The sequence below is a fragment of the Desmodus rotundus genome, chromosome 9, assembly GCF_022682495.2.
Source record: "Desmodus rotundus isolate HL8 chromosome 9, HLdesRot8A.1, whole genome shotgun sequence".
In the NCBI taxonomy this organism is placed as follows: Eukaryota; Metazoa; Chordata; class Mammalia; order Chiroptera; family Phyllostomidae; genus Desmodus; species Desmodus rotundus.
In genome coordinates, this window is record NC_071395.1 from 23,761,727 (window position 1) to 23,778,766 (window position 17,040).

General features: G+C 35.0%; 1 protein-coding gene across 2 annotated transcripts in view; it reads left to right on the forward strand.

The window, feature by feature from the left end:
* The first annotated feature begins 4,188 nt into the window (after positions 1–4,188).
* FSTL5 (follistatin like 5) overlaps positions 4,189–17,040 on the forward strand; it is a 546,539-nt gene continuing 533,687 nt past the window's right edge. For both annotated transcript variants that reach the window (XM_045202427.2, XM_045202428.2), the window contains exon 1: positions 4,189–4,563. The gene's annotated coding sequence lies outside the window, so the exon portion shown is untranslated. The remainder of the gene's footprint in view (positions 4,564–17,040) is intronic.

Below are 17,040 nucleotides of genomic sequence, written 5' to 3' on the forward strand. Positions count from 1 at the left end.
CAAAATCCCATTCAATAATATAATACTGGAGATAAATATCCCATAATATGACAGACATACCACTAATAAATGTTTTATTATTAGAATATTAAAATAAAAGTTGGGTAAAGGCCCTGAGAAAACAAGGGAGAGAAAGGGGGAAGGGAAGTGATGAAAGTAGGGAATTAAAACAAAAGAGGAAGTTGGGAGAGGAACATATTTTCAAATAGCAAATATTTAAAAATTCTATAAAACTTTGCATATTTAACATTTGGAATTGCCATTAAGTGGCTAATTAGCAAGAACATAAGTTTAATTTTAGATATTCTTTTTTCATAGGAACTAGTTGTTAAAATGGAGCATTTGCTCTTTAAAAACACTATGTGCACAAGTCTATCAGGAAAAAGCACAATCATAGAGAAGCTCATAATGCAGGAGTTGAGATCTCTAACATTGACACATTTTGTGCTAATATTGTAACCTTATTATTTTTAAAATTAAGGAAGGCTTGGTCAGTTGCGGCCATGACTTTTTTCCTGCTTCTGCTTTTATTTTAATCTTCCAAAGTTAAGAGTGAAAATTACCTAGAAAAAGTAGTGAATATTTACTTTTCAAGATATGCACATGTTCTTAATTTGTAGCACACCTCCTCATAACCGATTCAAAAAGGAACAAAGTATACACTGTTATTATCTTTAGAGTATTTATAATTACTAACATACTACAAATACATTAGAATTATTATTATTTTAAAAGAGCTGGTAAAATTTGATGCCACTATCGGAGTCCAAAAATAGAGAATGGGAAGGCAATATAATTACCATATTTTGCTGTGTATAGTGCACACCCTTTGCCCAAATTTTTAGGGAAAAATAAGGATGTGCATTGTACATGGGTAGTACCTGAAATACCTTGTATCTGTTCTTGTGTTTTGTGATTATTTGTTACATAAACTTTCTTGTACCAAAATGTGTTCAAACAGTAAGTGCTAAAATTCCTTTATAATACAACCCCCCCAAGTATCTAAATATAAATAAATAAAAAATTGAAATAAAAATTAAAACAAAAGGCTTTTTTCCTAAAAGTTGGGCCAAAAACATGGGTGTGTGTAATACACCGCAAAATATGGTAAAAGGTAAATCTTTCATATAAGTATAAATATATATACACAAGACAGCAATATAATAAGCTTCATAATTTCTGTGTATTTCATTTTAATATGCTCATGTAAATTACCTAAATTAAAATCCTACAGTAAACATTGGTCATTCAACTTTAAAGACATTTCCTTGAATATATTACTTAATATTTTTGTTGCCTTTCCAATGGCAATATACAGCTAAAAATGCATTTAACCATTTTCTGCATGCTTTATATTTTATTGTTGCTTTACAATTGCTTTAAATACCTTGAACAGTAATTAATGTGTGACTATATGTGAGAATATTGTAATATTGCCTATATAAAAATAAGTGAACATTGTAACAGACTCATTCATCATATCTTAGTTTCATCCTGGGTAGGTAAAATTTATTTTTTGACTTTCTTAGCCTCATCCCTGATACTATTCACTTGGCCCCTTTCCACCATTCCCAAACTCCTTGCCTTAAGGTACCATTTTCACAGTCTTGGTAACCAGATGCCAGTTTATTGCACCTTAGGGGAAAGTTCTTAAGGCCTTGCATTAAAATATAGAAATTTTGGATGCTTTAAAATTCTAATATAGAGTCACAGATAAGTAAGGGACTTAGAGATAATTTGGTACAACACAATTCTACACACGACCGTCGTGATGAAAGGTACTGGTCACAAAGCCGGTGAGGACAGAACAAAACCTGAGCCCGCGGGGAAGGTGCGGTCCTCCCCATACTTTTCTGCACGTGTGCATCTTCATGCATGCATTCCAACGTAGCTCTGTTTCTTTTCTGTTCTTTTTCTTTTTTTCCATTCTCTTTCTCTTTTTTGGAGACAATGAGAAAATGGTCTGGGTTTTTTTTCCCATATTTGAAACATATTTTTGTTATCTAGTCTTGTCCCTTTAGGCTTTTGAATAATATTATGCTTACCTTGATTGAATTCATAGCCCAAAACAATATGATCACTGAAGTGAACTGATTAATAGTGTCTATTAAACAACATATGACACAGACTTTGGTAGAATTTTATAAGAATTTTTAGAATACACTCTATATAACTTCCACAGTGAACTTCTAAGTCTTAGCTGACGTTTTGGCATGTTGCCATGAAGCAGAACAAAAGATGCCATGTGGCATTTCCAAAAGAAGCACAAGATATGTGCTTTGATCAGCCTAAGTACAGGTTATACAGGGGGCTTTATTGTAACTGTAACTGTAGAAGGCCCATCTGCCTCCGAACGTCATCTTTTATGGCGTACCATGGTGTCTGAACTCATGGTTAAAATCACTTTGGGAATTTAGGCACTTTTAGAATGTGTGTGTGAGTACATCTATGTAATGAGCAGTGCAGAAAGCATGGCACTTATTATTTACATATTTACATAAATCAATAGTTGTCAGAGAAAAGTACAACATTCCAGATGATCTGGATATAATACGGTCTAGATGTGTTGGAGTGATGTTCCCAGGAAATCGACTATTTGGGAAAGTAACAGACCATTCTAGAAGAAAGCTGAAAAGAAAGGCTTCTGTGAGTGTAATGCAGAAAAAAAAAATTTCCTGTCAATTGTGCTCCTATTTAAGTGACTCTTAAGAAGGATTTTGATTATATACATGCTCACAAAGTAAATATGCTTCCTCAAATAATTTCTTAAATGTTGCACATTTATTAAATATTTTTCCTGATAGAAAAATAAACAGATGTGTTTATTTTATATTCATTTTAACAGAAAAACCCATGAGTAGATTCAGTGCAAAATTACATTAATCTCCTGGAATACAATGATACATATCAGAATGTATGCATTTTGATGGAAAACAATGTATTGGATGCTATAAAATTTCTTGAATAGTCATTTTAATGAAATATATTTTAGCAAGCTTCAGAAAATTAACTTTATTTGCCCATTTCTTGGTATAAGTTAAGTCCTGGTGGCTGTAGGTGAGGCATGGCGATAATATGTGAATAATGACAATTTTGGGGTGGTTTATCAGTTCTGTTCGCTGTTTGTTTAGGAATCTGCTGGCGTGGCAGCCCCTCTTTCTTCGCTGTCAAGACCCTCAAGGTCTCAGTGGTTAATAAGCCATACATACTAAGAGAATTGCTAAAGGCTATGAAATGCTTCCAGTATACCCCATCTTTCAGAGAACAATTGATATATTAGACATAGAAAATATTGTATAACCTTCAGGATTTTGGCAGTGGAAGTGGAAGCTGAGAAGTTTTCACTTTTTTCATTATTAAATGATTTTCATTTTAACTCTGTGTTCTCCAAATCCATTTAGCTTGACGACACAGTCTAACCATGAGAATAAAGACAGAGGGCTCTGCACATTTTGCAGGAACACGTATGAAGTGTGATATATACTACACAGCCCTCATATCAAACATTAAGAAAAGGTTCTGTTTACAAATGTTGATAAGCACTGCAAGCTTTCCCATTTTCTCCCGGTGCTCAGAGCACGTTTTTCTCCAGAACAAGTTTCTGCTGCAGCGACTCCCTCTAGCAGTTCCGTGAACCGAGGAAAAGGGAACGGAACACCAAACACATCCTTTCCAGTAAACACATGGAAAGAGGAGGAGGAAAGTTTGGCCAGGAAGATCAAAAGGATCGGGGAATCTTCTCGGGGTGACTGAATAGATGCACTGCATTCCCGGGCCCTTGCCCACCACCTGCCCAGCCTGTGCTCTCGGGGCTCCACTGCCCCCTCCCCCGCCCGCCCGCCGGCACGCCCGCTGGAGCTGCACAGGCAGCGGCTCTAGGATGCACAGACGCGGCAGTCCCGGCGAGGGTGGCGGCGAGTGCAGGGGCTCGTGCGTGCAGCCGAGAGCCATTTACTTTCTTCCACACTGGTTGTGAATGGGTCCTGAAGTCCAGGGATGCCCGCATTGATCCTACGCCTGTATTTTGTCCCCTGGATTGCCTCAGCTGACCCCAGCAGACACCCAGTCGAGGGGGCGCCCGGCACCTCTCCCGGAGTTGATATGCAAAATAGTTACGTCAGCTGTGGGGGGCGGGGCAAGCCCGGTTGAGTGGCAGCAGCTCGGGCTTAGGGAGGAGGCGCGAGAATCAGCCTGGTTCAGTGACTGAGACAAACTGGAGGTGAGAGGAGCTGGTGCTGTCCACTGCGCTATCGGTGCTGAACCTGGGACGTGAGCAGACCGGCTGCCCTCCGGGCGACGCCCTCTGTGCCCTGCGGATCCGCTTCAACTAAATCAACTTGACAAAGGAGTGTGGTAGCGGACGTGGGAGAGAGTCCTCTGTTTGCCACCTGGGCGCCCATTCAGGCGTGACTTTGGAGATTTCTATAGTTTCAGACCAAACTATTTTCATCTTTTCTCAGCTAAGAGGATCTTTTTAGTTTTTAAAATCATTATCTTACTGTAATTTATATTTCCACACCATTTAGGGATCTTTCTGGGAGACTTTTTGACTGTTAAAATAAGGTAAGAAAAAATATTGTTTTAAATTATTACATATGTTGGGGGGAAATGCCGACGGCCATCCAAAATTTCAAACCAAGTTATGATTATTTTTATAATGTGAAACGGGACTTTTGGCAATGGTTGCAATAATTATTTAAATAATTATCATCGTCATAATTACAAGAGCATCTATTGGTGATTATTCACTGAATTCTAGAGGGGAAGTTGAGGGCTTTGTTGTTGTCGTTGTTGTTTTGGTGAAGTTAATGTCATCGTGTTACATCCTGCTTTATAAATATAAATATTTGTAGACCAACACTTCCAGCATGGCTCGAGGAACAGAAACCATTCAATACAAGCCCCCAAATATGTTCATAAACTACACTGAATAAATCAACCAACAAGTTGTTAAAAAACAGATGTAATTTTAAAGAAAGGCTTGAACTAATCTCTGATTAATATTGCCTCTGGTATGTAAAGCATAAACTACAAAGTGTAGAGCTCTCAACATTTTTGGAGCGGAGGTGCTAAGGGTAGGAACATTTGTACCATGCTGGGTTCATTTGGATGTATTGTTATGCAGTAGATCCAAATAAAACTTGTGAAACTCAGTCTCTGAAAATTCTATGCCCCAAGGTCATGTGCATTTCCAAGTTGGGGGCTGTTTGTTCTGCTATTGACTAGTAAATGTCATCCCCTCCCACCTTCTCGGGTTAGAGTTGATGTAAATGGGAAGCTCTGATTTAATAATACAGTTTTAGCTTGTGTTATAGTCGCTACCGCTGTTGGTAATTGAATGGAACTGGGAAGCGTGGGCTGAGAAAATGTCTCGCTATTTCAGCAATGTTTAACCTCTTGCATGCTTAACAGAGAGAGCTTTTATCTACTTAGGAGATTTTCATTTGAAGCTATGTTCCTTTTGTCAACTGGCAGTGTGTTTTGAGTGTGTTTGGAGAAAGAATCAGTGCAGAAAAACACTGAGTAGTACTTCCCATAGTGAAAAATTAAACGATAGAAGTTAGCTGTGCTGTGTATTCATATTACTGTCAGACTTTATTTGAGACACACGATGGTTTGTTTGATAAATAGAATTAAGAGCTTTTGTTTATGTCATTTAGTGACATTAGATTAAGTATAAATGATGGCTGGAAGAACACTGTGGTTGAGGGTTCCTTTACATTCCATGGGAGACTTCAGGGTGCAGCCAGATGTCCAATAGTAATAGGAATGGGTCAAATATAAGCTGTTGCAGGGTTAATAAGTATTGCTCACCTGAGTAGGGGTATGTTTTCCAGCAATTTAAGAGAACAGTGAGTTTAAATGCTTTTTACTGTTCTTAATTATAAAACATTTCTACTCTAGTTGTGTTATACTTACAAGGATGAACTCTAACTTTACAGTTGATGATTTAAAATAATTCCCTGGGTAGAGATTTTTCATTTTATTTACAACGCAGTCCTACATGAGTGTATTGTTACAAGAAATGGATATTATTGCAAACAGTAGGGGTCATGCATAAATCCCTCTAAGGTTTTCCCATGTTTTACCCTAAACAGATGTTCTTTCTAGGATTCCTGTCAGTCATGTGATCTTACATTAAATATTGCTAGAAATTTTTGAAGACTAGCCAGGTCCAGGAGCAAAATAAGATCTGTGAAACACTGAGCTGCAGAGCTTATGCCAAACGGACTTCCGTAAATATACATAGAATCATTCTTTTCTTCTATACATTTTAATATTTTGTTTTTAATGCTAATTATCTTGGTATACTGAGATGGTGGGATTTGAAACAGAATTATGGCTTCTTTTCATATTAGTTTTATTTTATTTTCTTATATTGAAACATCAACATATATTTGAATTTTATAACTTACTCTAAAGGCAAACATATATAAACACTACATTCACCCAACTCTATGAGTATCTCATTGACTTCTTTTTGTGTAAAGTTTGCCAAGATGTATGTCTTTGTTCAAGTATAGACAGTTAGCATGAACTACCCATTTCTGGAATTCTTTTGGATGGACTTTAATATTATCAGAGTTTGATGCTTAAATGCTGAAATCAAAATTTACTACTGGCAAAAATGAAATCAACCTAAATTATATTCAATGAAATTGCACATTTAAAATAGTAGAAATATTTTCCCTAATATTTGTTATATATTTTTTTGCTTTTGTATCTTAGTTCGGAAGAGGTAAAATTATTTGATCACAATTAACCTGAACAGCAGATAGGAAATACTATTTGGATACAGCATATGATTCCTACTGTAAGTAAATAAAATTGCCATCTTTGAAGACATGTCCAGAAAACATTCAAATGAGATGGTCTTTCATTAATTCTTTATGACACAAAGAAATGACCATATTTTGGAGTTATAACTTGCCCATGTGAAATTCAAAGGAATATTCAATACAACAATGGATAGCCTACTAAAGCATTAATTCATTTCATTATATGGGCACTGCAAATGTATATAGCACATTTTACTTCAAGATGATGAACTTTTTACAAAGTGTGTAGAAAAATTACTGAAATAATTTGTCATATGACATGTTCAAGTTGTCTCTCTTGTTTCCCAGTCTTTTATGACACATTGACTTAGACAAAAATGAAATTTAACATATTGCTAGACAGATATCTTGTTTTCTCCTTACAGATAAGATAGCTGTGTGTTTGGTGAGATTTAACATAAAAGTGAAATAATTTGGATTTTAAGTCATCAAGGCTACATATTGCTTTTTTTAAATTTAATCCACTTACATATACAATGGAGGAATACAGAAAGGATTTAGAAGCTTAAAATGTGGTAAAAAGTTTGAGTGAATTGACTTTTTAGAAGTAACTTTTAAGTTACCTTTAAGAAATTATGCATAATCAACAAAAGAAAAAAAGCAAACAAAATATAGCCCAAAACATTGAAGTTAAGAACAATCTAACAATAGCCAGAGGGGAGTGGGGAGAGGACAGTGAGAAGAGGGGATTACAGGAACTACTATAAAGGACACAAGGACAAAACCAAGGGGGAGGGCAGAGGCAGGGAAGGGAGGTAGGTTTGGCTGGGGTGGGGTGGAGGGATGGGGAGAAAAGGCAGACAACTGTAACTGAATAACAATAAAAAAGAAGTACAAACAGGTAGTTACAAAATAGCCATGGAGATGTTTACAGTATAGGGAATGGGAAAAAAAAGAAATTATGCAAGTAACAGTTTATTGAAAACTTTTTTGAATAGTGGCCATTTTTCATGTTTAATCCTCACTCATCAGTGGGGCCAAAGACCCTGAATATGTTCCTACTAGTTTTTCATTTTTGCCCCAAATCACTATACTAACTCTAATATTTTTATTACTCAGTATATTACCAAGTTCAAAAGATCCTTATGAACTAACAGGCTAGAAAAAAAAAGTACTTCCTGTTTTTAACATCATTGTAACATTCATGTGACCAATTATCCGTCACCAAACAGACTTAATCACTTCTACTGCAACAGCTCCGATGTCCTTTGCGCATAGTCTACTTAAGGTGAGCTGTAAGGTCCCTTGTGGAATATCCTAACTTTCCCATCAAATTGGTCACCACACAACAAAACAATTGGCCCTTTTGTGCTTTAATCACCTTGGAATTGAGGAAGTTATTATTACAATGGATGAGGTGGTGGTTTTTGATAAATTCAGAATTCCAGAATTCCAGTGAGCCTTCTAATGGGCTTTCTGAAAGAGAAAGAATTAAAAAATAGTATTGTCATGAGTGTGTATGTGAATGTGTATAATTTTGTTAAGTTCTGCTCTACCATAAACATGCAATGAGAATGAAGTAGAACATTTCAGTTCAACAAATGCTGCTTAATTAAAAATAATTTACATAATAAGCTATAATACAATATATGTTTTAGTGGCAAATGTGTCTTCTAATTATTGTTATTTTTTATTTAGGCTAGTATGCTTAGGCACACACCAGTTTTGGGGGATGAAAGTATCATCCAGGAACTTTCCTGATGGTTGGCAAGGGAAGGGAAAATTGGAAATGAAAATTTTCCAGGAATAAGAAAGAAAACGGATGTGTGCATAAGGAAGAGTTTGTGGCACTACACTGATTCTGAGAAAATGAGAGTTCTGTAAGTTATCTAGAAGAGAGACCTCAGGTTTACTTCCTGTACATCTTTGGGTAATAAGTCATGTACTTCTGAGAAACAGAGTCTGGATATCGCTACACCTAAAACATTTTTATTCCTTGTGAATCAATGTTTCCATGCATAGATGTGGCGAAATGTGGAAAGAACAGCTTCGCTCTGAACTTTTTCTCTTTAAAACCAAGTAATTAATATTAATTTAATGTGGCTTTTGGTATCAAATTATGTAAATCTCTAAAGCAAATTGGTTGCTTAGTGAGTTCATTTGCATGTCAATACAGAGAATATTTCTCCAACTCATAACTAGTTCATAGGACTGCCAGCAATTCTCCAGCACAGTGCAAAAGATTTGAAAATACTTTTTGCACTGAGATTCATTTAAATATAGTCATTGTAACTGACAGTCAAAAGAAAATTACCTTACTGATATACTTTCTCTGTGCGAATATCACCCAGATAGCAATTAGAACACACATACGGTAGCAATTAAAACATGCAAACCTCTGTTCCCCAAAGAGTTGATGAAATGGAAATAATTTACCTTTCCTGATTGGATCACTTCCACAAAACACATTAGATAGTGTTGTAATGACCACCAGGGACTTATTTTTTCTAATTTCTAAAAGCCTAAAAGTAAAGGTTCTTGCTCTCATGAAGATACAAATGCCCCCACGCCCTCTATGGTAAGGTAGCCCTTTTTCTCAAAGCCACAGTAGTTGCTGTGACTTTGGTGTCAATCAGACAGACCCTGCTGCCTCATTTAGGATTAAGAAGGTTGGCCCCATTCATCTTTCTAAAGAAAGAGGGCCAGTGAGTTACTACTAGTAAACACATTGTCTGTTTCATGATACATTAACTATTGATATTTGAGTATCAGGTCTTTGAGCCTTGCTTTGCTCATACATCTGGGAAGAAAAATATCCCATTCAAAGTATTAACATATGTACATATATATTTATTCATAGTAGGCCATTTCATCCATATTAAATCATTTAATATTTATATAACCATTTACATTTCGTAGTATCTTCATTTTAGATGTAAGAGAACAGAAACTCAGATCAAAGCTCTTCACCTCTCCAGCTCATGGTCACACAACTAGGAATAGGTGGATTAATCAATTAAACCAATTAACCCCCCCTTTAACCAACACTGCACTTTCTAGAGCCTCTGATTAGGTCAAATACTCAGTTTGGTATGTCTTATTTAGAACATGTTTTTCTGTGATACTCTCTTTACTAAATGTGAATGTTCCTAAATTCTTTCCTTAATTATTGTTACATTAAAGTTATTTAATAGCATGTATTCTTTAGTATCCTTAGAATGCGTAATACCAAAGTCTTAAGGAGATTTTCCTCTCTATTTAATGTTAGAGAGCTGCTATGTTATCTGACCTCATAGACTATTGAAAATGTTAGCAACAAACAATATTTATATTTGGATCTCAAATAGAATATAAAATGTTATAATGGAGTGGTTAATGTTTCTTAAGAGTTTAAGGTTCTTATTTCCCTAAAAGTCCCACTGGACCCCTAATTCAAATATAAATGCATCTTGAACTTCAGCCCACTTCACTTAATGAGCAGCTGTGCTACTACCCACTACTCACATTTAAACCTGCAGGCTAATTAGTTGCAAATATTTTAAATAGTCCATGAGATCATATAAAGCAACCAAAATAAAATTAGTAGTTTTGAAACACAGTTCCAAAAGAGGTAATTTCTTGCATGCTTAGGAAGCATTAAATACTTTTCTTTTCTCACTCTATGTGAGGTACAAATGGAAGTACTGACCACTAGCTGATACTTCTTGTTTTCATATAGCTTTTGGTCTGAGTAGAGGAGGTGAGCACAGGTGGCAGTAATTATAACACAGCTCCTGGGACAGCCACAGAGTTGCATCAGATTCCCTAGTGAATCCTCATTATCCATGTTTTGGGTTCTCCTTACTAAATAGGTCCCAAAGGAGATAGAAAAGTTTGATTTGTGAAGAAACTTTATGGGGCTTTTATTTACATATTGACTAGCAATACCCAGTGTTTTACTTTTGAAATCAGCTTTGGTATGGCCATTTTTAATCTTCAACTTTCTGCACCACTTAGTATACAATTCATTTAACTCACTGTTCCTCATTCTCTGTGGAGCCCCGTAGGAAGTCCATTCACTTCAACAGCTACATTTATTCCCTCTTCAGAGATATGTTCCAAATCTATAGCTCTGGCCCAGATTTGAACTCCATTAATGTATTTACAAGGCGCTGCTAAACATTTTAATTCTGATTTCATGGTGACAGCACAAGCCCCACGAACTCATCTTCTCATCCGTAACATGGGCCCATCCCAGTTTTTCTGTGTGCCAATTAATGACACACTCGTTTTCACTTACCTAGTTCTAAAATTTTATAGGTGTTTTAAACGTGTGTAATTCTTACTATACCATATGTAATGAGTCCCCAGATTTTACCATTCCTCCCTACTATTTTCTATTCTCACCCCTTATTAAGTTTGCCTTAACCTGGACTGTCCTATCTCATGGAATTATTTCATATTCTCTACCTTAATCCCTATTTCTTATTTCTTCTGCTATAATAATGAATGATAAGAACAGCAACTAAATCTTTGATGATTCATAATGTGCCATGAAAGATGTTCAGTATTTATAAACATCATTTCATTTTATATGCACAACACCTTATAAGATAGACATTGGGAGACCAAAGCTTATGGAGTTATGTTGCCCACGGAGCTGGGACTCAGACCAAGTTTGTCTGCAGCCAGCTGCGCGATCATAATCATTATGCTCGGCTGATACAGACTTCAAACGTCTTCTAAATTCCTCTTGATTAAAGTAAGCATTCAAATGTCACTGTGTTCGGATATCATCAGTGGATCTCTAATTTTTTACTATATTAAGTTGAAATTCTCTGCTTGTTTTTAAGATCATTCTAATTGATTCTACACCCTGCAAGTAATCAATCTGACTTTCCACTTTCTCATAGATGCAATGCACGTAAGGAAAATAGAGATGGGCCAACATATATAAAGTATGATTCCTTCTTTCTATGTAAACACAGTGCCCTGTCTGGACTGTCGTATTTTCAGGAAGCCCAATGTACATTCCACTCCTCTGTTTCCAACCAAGTTTTCTCACAGTATAAGATCCTGTTGTGCTCATATGTGCTTTTCTGAGTCTGTCGATTTGTGGCAACAAATGGTACTGTGGATAATACCAAGATGTCCTTTTTTTCTTTTTGCATATATTCATTTGTTTTCTATTGTTGCATAAAAATCAGCATAACTTCAGTGACTTAAACATTCACTATCTCATAGTTTCCGTGGGTCACAAGTCTGGGTACAGACTAGCCAGGCCTCTACTCAGGGTTTCACGTCAAGTTTTCAGCCAGGGCTGGGCTCTTAATTTGAGGCTCAAGGTTCTCCAAGATCACTGGCTCTCGGCAGGATGTGTTTCTTTACAGCTCGGAATTCATGGAAGATTGTTTCTTCAAGGTCAGATAGAAATCTTGCTGACTCCTTCAGCTTCTGACCACTAGATCTGCATTTAAAGGGCTTTCCTCATTGGGTCAGGTCCGGTTAGAATATTCTCCTTTTGAATGTGGGTAAAGTCAACTGATTTGGAACTTTAATTACTTCTGAAAACCTCTCCTGTTTGCCATAACCACTAGAGCAATATTACATTACCTTTGTAATATTCTATTAGTCCAAAAGCAAGTTAAAGGGTCTGCCTACACACAAGGTAAGTGTGGGCCCCTGAGATTCCTGTTAGAATTCTGCCTACATACCTGGTTCAAGTTCTACTTGAACCTGGAGTCTTTCTTCACCGCCATAGTGCCAGTGAGCTCATTTGTCTCTTCTCCAGTGTTAATGACCTGAACTATGAAGGGGACAGGCTGGCATTGCTTTTGAATTTTTTGATGCGTCTTAGGTTGTTTTTCTTAATTAATCTTAAACTCTTATTAAAGGAAAAGGCCTAGGAATTCCTTCCTTGTATACAAAAAACTGGCAGTTTGGAATTTATTCATATGCATGTTATTTAATACTCATTGAAGTGTATTCTTTTTTATGCCTGCTTCCATCATGCAGTGTTTTGTACATGTAAGATCATCATCAATTTGTACAATGTTTTGTACATGATTAAAGTTTCTAGATTTTAGATTTGGTTAATCGTCTCTGATTTCACATTTTCGTTTTTGGTCTCTGACTAATTACAAACATACAAAGGGATTTTCTTATCTTATTCCATGCAACAAAAAGTCTTTTCCTGAAAATGAGGAATTTATATTTAATATTATGTTTTATAAATGATATGTAAGTTATTTAAAAGATGAAAATGATATTCATGTTTACTATTTAGGAAGTACAAGAAATTTATTTTATATTTACTTTGAAAACAACTTCAAATTTTAAAAGATTCATCTTGAAAAGAATGTTACATATATAACAATTTTGTTCTTGGTCTAAAGATTGGTAACTAATTAGAAAATTATTTTACTAACATTAATTATACCTGAAAACTAAAAAGTTCATTACACTTATATCTTTTATAGTTTAAATACAATTAATTTCATTTTCATAAAACCTGAAAAAACTTAACTAGTGTGTACATTCAAGTTTTAATTTTAATAAACAATACTTAAATTGTTATTCCATTTATGATAGAATAGAGTATTAATTCAATAAGCATTAATTAAGTACCTTCTGTGCTTCAGGTGCTCTGCCAGGTGATGGGCGTTGAGCAGAAATGATAGAAACAAAGTTTCTTCTCTACTCTGTGAAAAACAGATGATAAACAAACCCAAAAAGACAAAGATAATGTCTGGCCTTGATAAGTGTTATGATGAAAAGTAGAACAGGAAAAGAATGACTAAGGGATAAGAGTGCTACCTGAGATAAAGGTTATCTTAGGTGCTAACCTTGTCATTCTGAGGGTCCCATCAAGTAGTTTCTGATATGTTAACGTTACTTATGGCCATTGTGAATAATGCTGCAACAAACACAGGAATGAAAATGTCTTTGACAACCTGCTTTAATATCTTTGGATAAATACTTAAAGAGGGATTGGTGGTCATATGGTAGTTCTATTTTTAGTTTTCTAAGAATATATATAAGTTTCCTTAATGCTATTTTCCATAGTAATTGTACCATTTTACATTTCTACCAACAGAGCACCAGGGTTCCAATTTTTCCACATTTTCACCAACACATTCTCTCTCTCTCTCTCTCTTTTGATGCTAGCCATCTTCACTGCAGTTTTGCTTTGCATTTATTTGATGATTAGTGATATTGAGCAACTTTTCATACCTGTTGGCCATTTGCATGTGTCTTTGGAGTATTTCTCTTATTCCTGAAAGTCAAATTATCGGCAAAAATGCAAAGGCTCCCATTATGAAAAACATGATTAGTCATGATTTTTTCATTAATGAATATTAGCTCCCCTTTTTGTTTGGCATTAAAATGTATTTAAAATGTTATATAAATTAATTTTATTGTCATTTTTAAAAACACTATACAGAGCATGTTGCAACTAAATTTTGGGACTTAAAGTTAATTTCTGAAAATTAGTTTGTATTCTTTGTGTATTGTATAGTTCATTTGTTCAGACCTTCACATTCTTTTATAGAAACTTAAATGCTCTCCAATCTATGCTCCTTTGAGGCAGGGATCCAGTGAGCTGGTATTTATATCAAATGATCCATTATGCCATATACTGTGGCACTGTTAGGGGAAGAGAAATGCTTAGAATGCCTTTTGGATTTGTGCACATGCTTGAGAAACCACAGTATTGATTAGTTTTTATGTGATTACATTCTTTTTACAAAAACCGTGACATCATGGGACCATGTAAGGGACAATAAAAAAAAAGGATGTAATAAAAATGCATGCACAACTTTACAAAATAAATGCTATTAGATGCACAGTATCTCAATCCTTTGGCAGAGTCTCAAAAGGTAGTGCATTTACAAAAAAGTAAGACTTGAAAGAACTTACACAATTTGTGTCAATGCTTTGCCTGAATTATTTGGTGACATTTCTCCTGAAACTATAATTAATGGAGCTAAAAATGAATTAAAGGTTGAAAGGGAAATTTTTCTTAAAAAAATGCTTTGCATGTTCTACATATTTACACGTCATGACAACAAAGACTTCCAATAAATACCTTCTATGATTGTTTATTTCATTTTATTTTTTTGGCAAGTGTCCTATTTCTATGTCCTGAGGTCTGAGGAAGGTGGAAGGGTTTCTCTGAATTTGTTTCCCTGTCTTCACACAAATAGCACAACTTAATTGACAATGTCCGGAGTAGAACTGTGGGCCCGGCTGTGAAAACTGCTATCAACGCTAACACTCGGCTGGACATCTCATTAATTGTATGTTTTTTTGATCAACTAGGTTAGGTTAACAACTGTCTAAAACTCAGCGAAGGAAGCTCAACAGGGCATTAAAGATGTGCGGACACCAGTTTTCTGATGTCACTGTGCTTTTCCTCAAAACAGTCTTCTACATGTACAGAAAATAAAGATTTTCAAGTGTAAAATAATTTTTTGAAGTTCTGAAATTCATGACTAGTTAAATAAATAGTTGAAAAAGCTTCACCATTTCACTTTAAATTGCTTTGTCTTATTTATTACAGAAGGCAAATGGGGTGATTTCTAAATTGCTCAAACACTGTGAACAGAGATATTCTGTGATATTGGGCCTTTTACTGCCTCAGTTTTTAGATCTTAGTACGGGTTCTTGATGTAGAAAAGAGAACATGAACAGTAGCTGGCTAGTATGCAAGAGACTTACATGAAACATCATTAGGCATCATCAGGCTTAAATTAAATCTGTGATAGAAGAATGTCAGACCACATCCTGAAATTTTACTGGTTAGTTTAACTACACTGGACTTAAACACAAGTTTTTTGCTCTACCCGAGCAGCTGCAGTAGTGTCCTTCCAAATGTTTAAAATCTAGCACAACGCCGAGGACACGGTTCCTCAGATACTCAATGTTTTTGTTAGCAACTTCATACTAAGAGCCAGGTCTAATATTTATGAATCTTATATTTGAAAGTGGCAAGTATCTCAGGTTATTTTTATTGGGATTTTGCTACATGATTTGCCAGTCTTGTTGAAAATATATAATGTGTTAATTTAAACACTTTTCCAATTAAAATTTTTATTTTTTATGTATCGCAGAGTATCAAACATAGCCTAAGGGTTCAGATGAAAACCTGCTATGCTGTAGGAATGAGCTATTAGGAGGTAGCATTCTTGAAAAGGAATCAAACTTCTATTACTAATAAATTCTTAACATTCTTGGAGTGTGATAGTATTATTTCGTCCTGATTTAAATTAAATGAATAGATCCTTTTCTTGCATAATGTCATTTTTAGGATTTTATACATTATTTTCTGTTGTTTGGCATGTGGCTTTTATATGAATGCTGCATGATCTACAAACTTTTGAAATGTACATTTGAAATCCATTCAAAGTTTTTATTATTATTATAAAATTTACCAAAAATTAGTTACTTAGTAAGATCCTTGGATTATTCTTAAGAGCACAAATAGCTGTTATGGTATTATTTCTATAATTGTTATCTCAATCCACTTAGGCTGATAATGTTTGAGATATTTGACCATAGTGTTATATGTTTTGATTTTGTTAATTTAACAGTGAAAACTGCACTTTCCAGGTTTTTATTTACATTTGCTTATTAGTGAATATGATGTTCTAATAAATTTCTTAGAAGTAATTCTGTTATAAATTTTCTCTGTAAGTCCTTTGACCATTAATCTAAGAGAACCTTCCCTTAACTGTTTTATATAATCAATAAAAATTAGATTCTATGAAACAGAAGTAGTTGTTTATTAAGCAGTTATTGGACTTTTATTTAACTAAAACCTTAGAAGAGCTTTGCAGGTAGAACCAAGGCTGAGCCTAAGGCTCCTGGGAAGGTAAAAGACAGCACTGTCTCAGACAAGCGGGGACCACGCACAGGTCTTCCGAGCTCACAGGTCCCATTCCTACATCTCTGTGTCTTCAATACCCTGTGGTTTTAGTGTCCTATTTTCCATGCAAGTTTTTAAAAATTCTACAGTCTTCAATAAAAATTCATTATGCCTAGTATGTTTTTCTAGAGAGCACTTAAGTTTCTCTAGTCCATTAGTATTTATATTTATGGTGACTCATCTCTTGAGTATTTAAGATTCTAAACAAAGTTATATTTTTCCAAAGCAATCCTGATTATTCATTATTTTTAATTAAGAAATTCTAGCTTGTTAGCTAAAGATAAAAGCAACATAAATAAAAACATTCCCTGGTTTATAAAGGACATATAGTTGATTTTATTGATGCAATAGTAT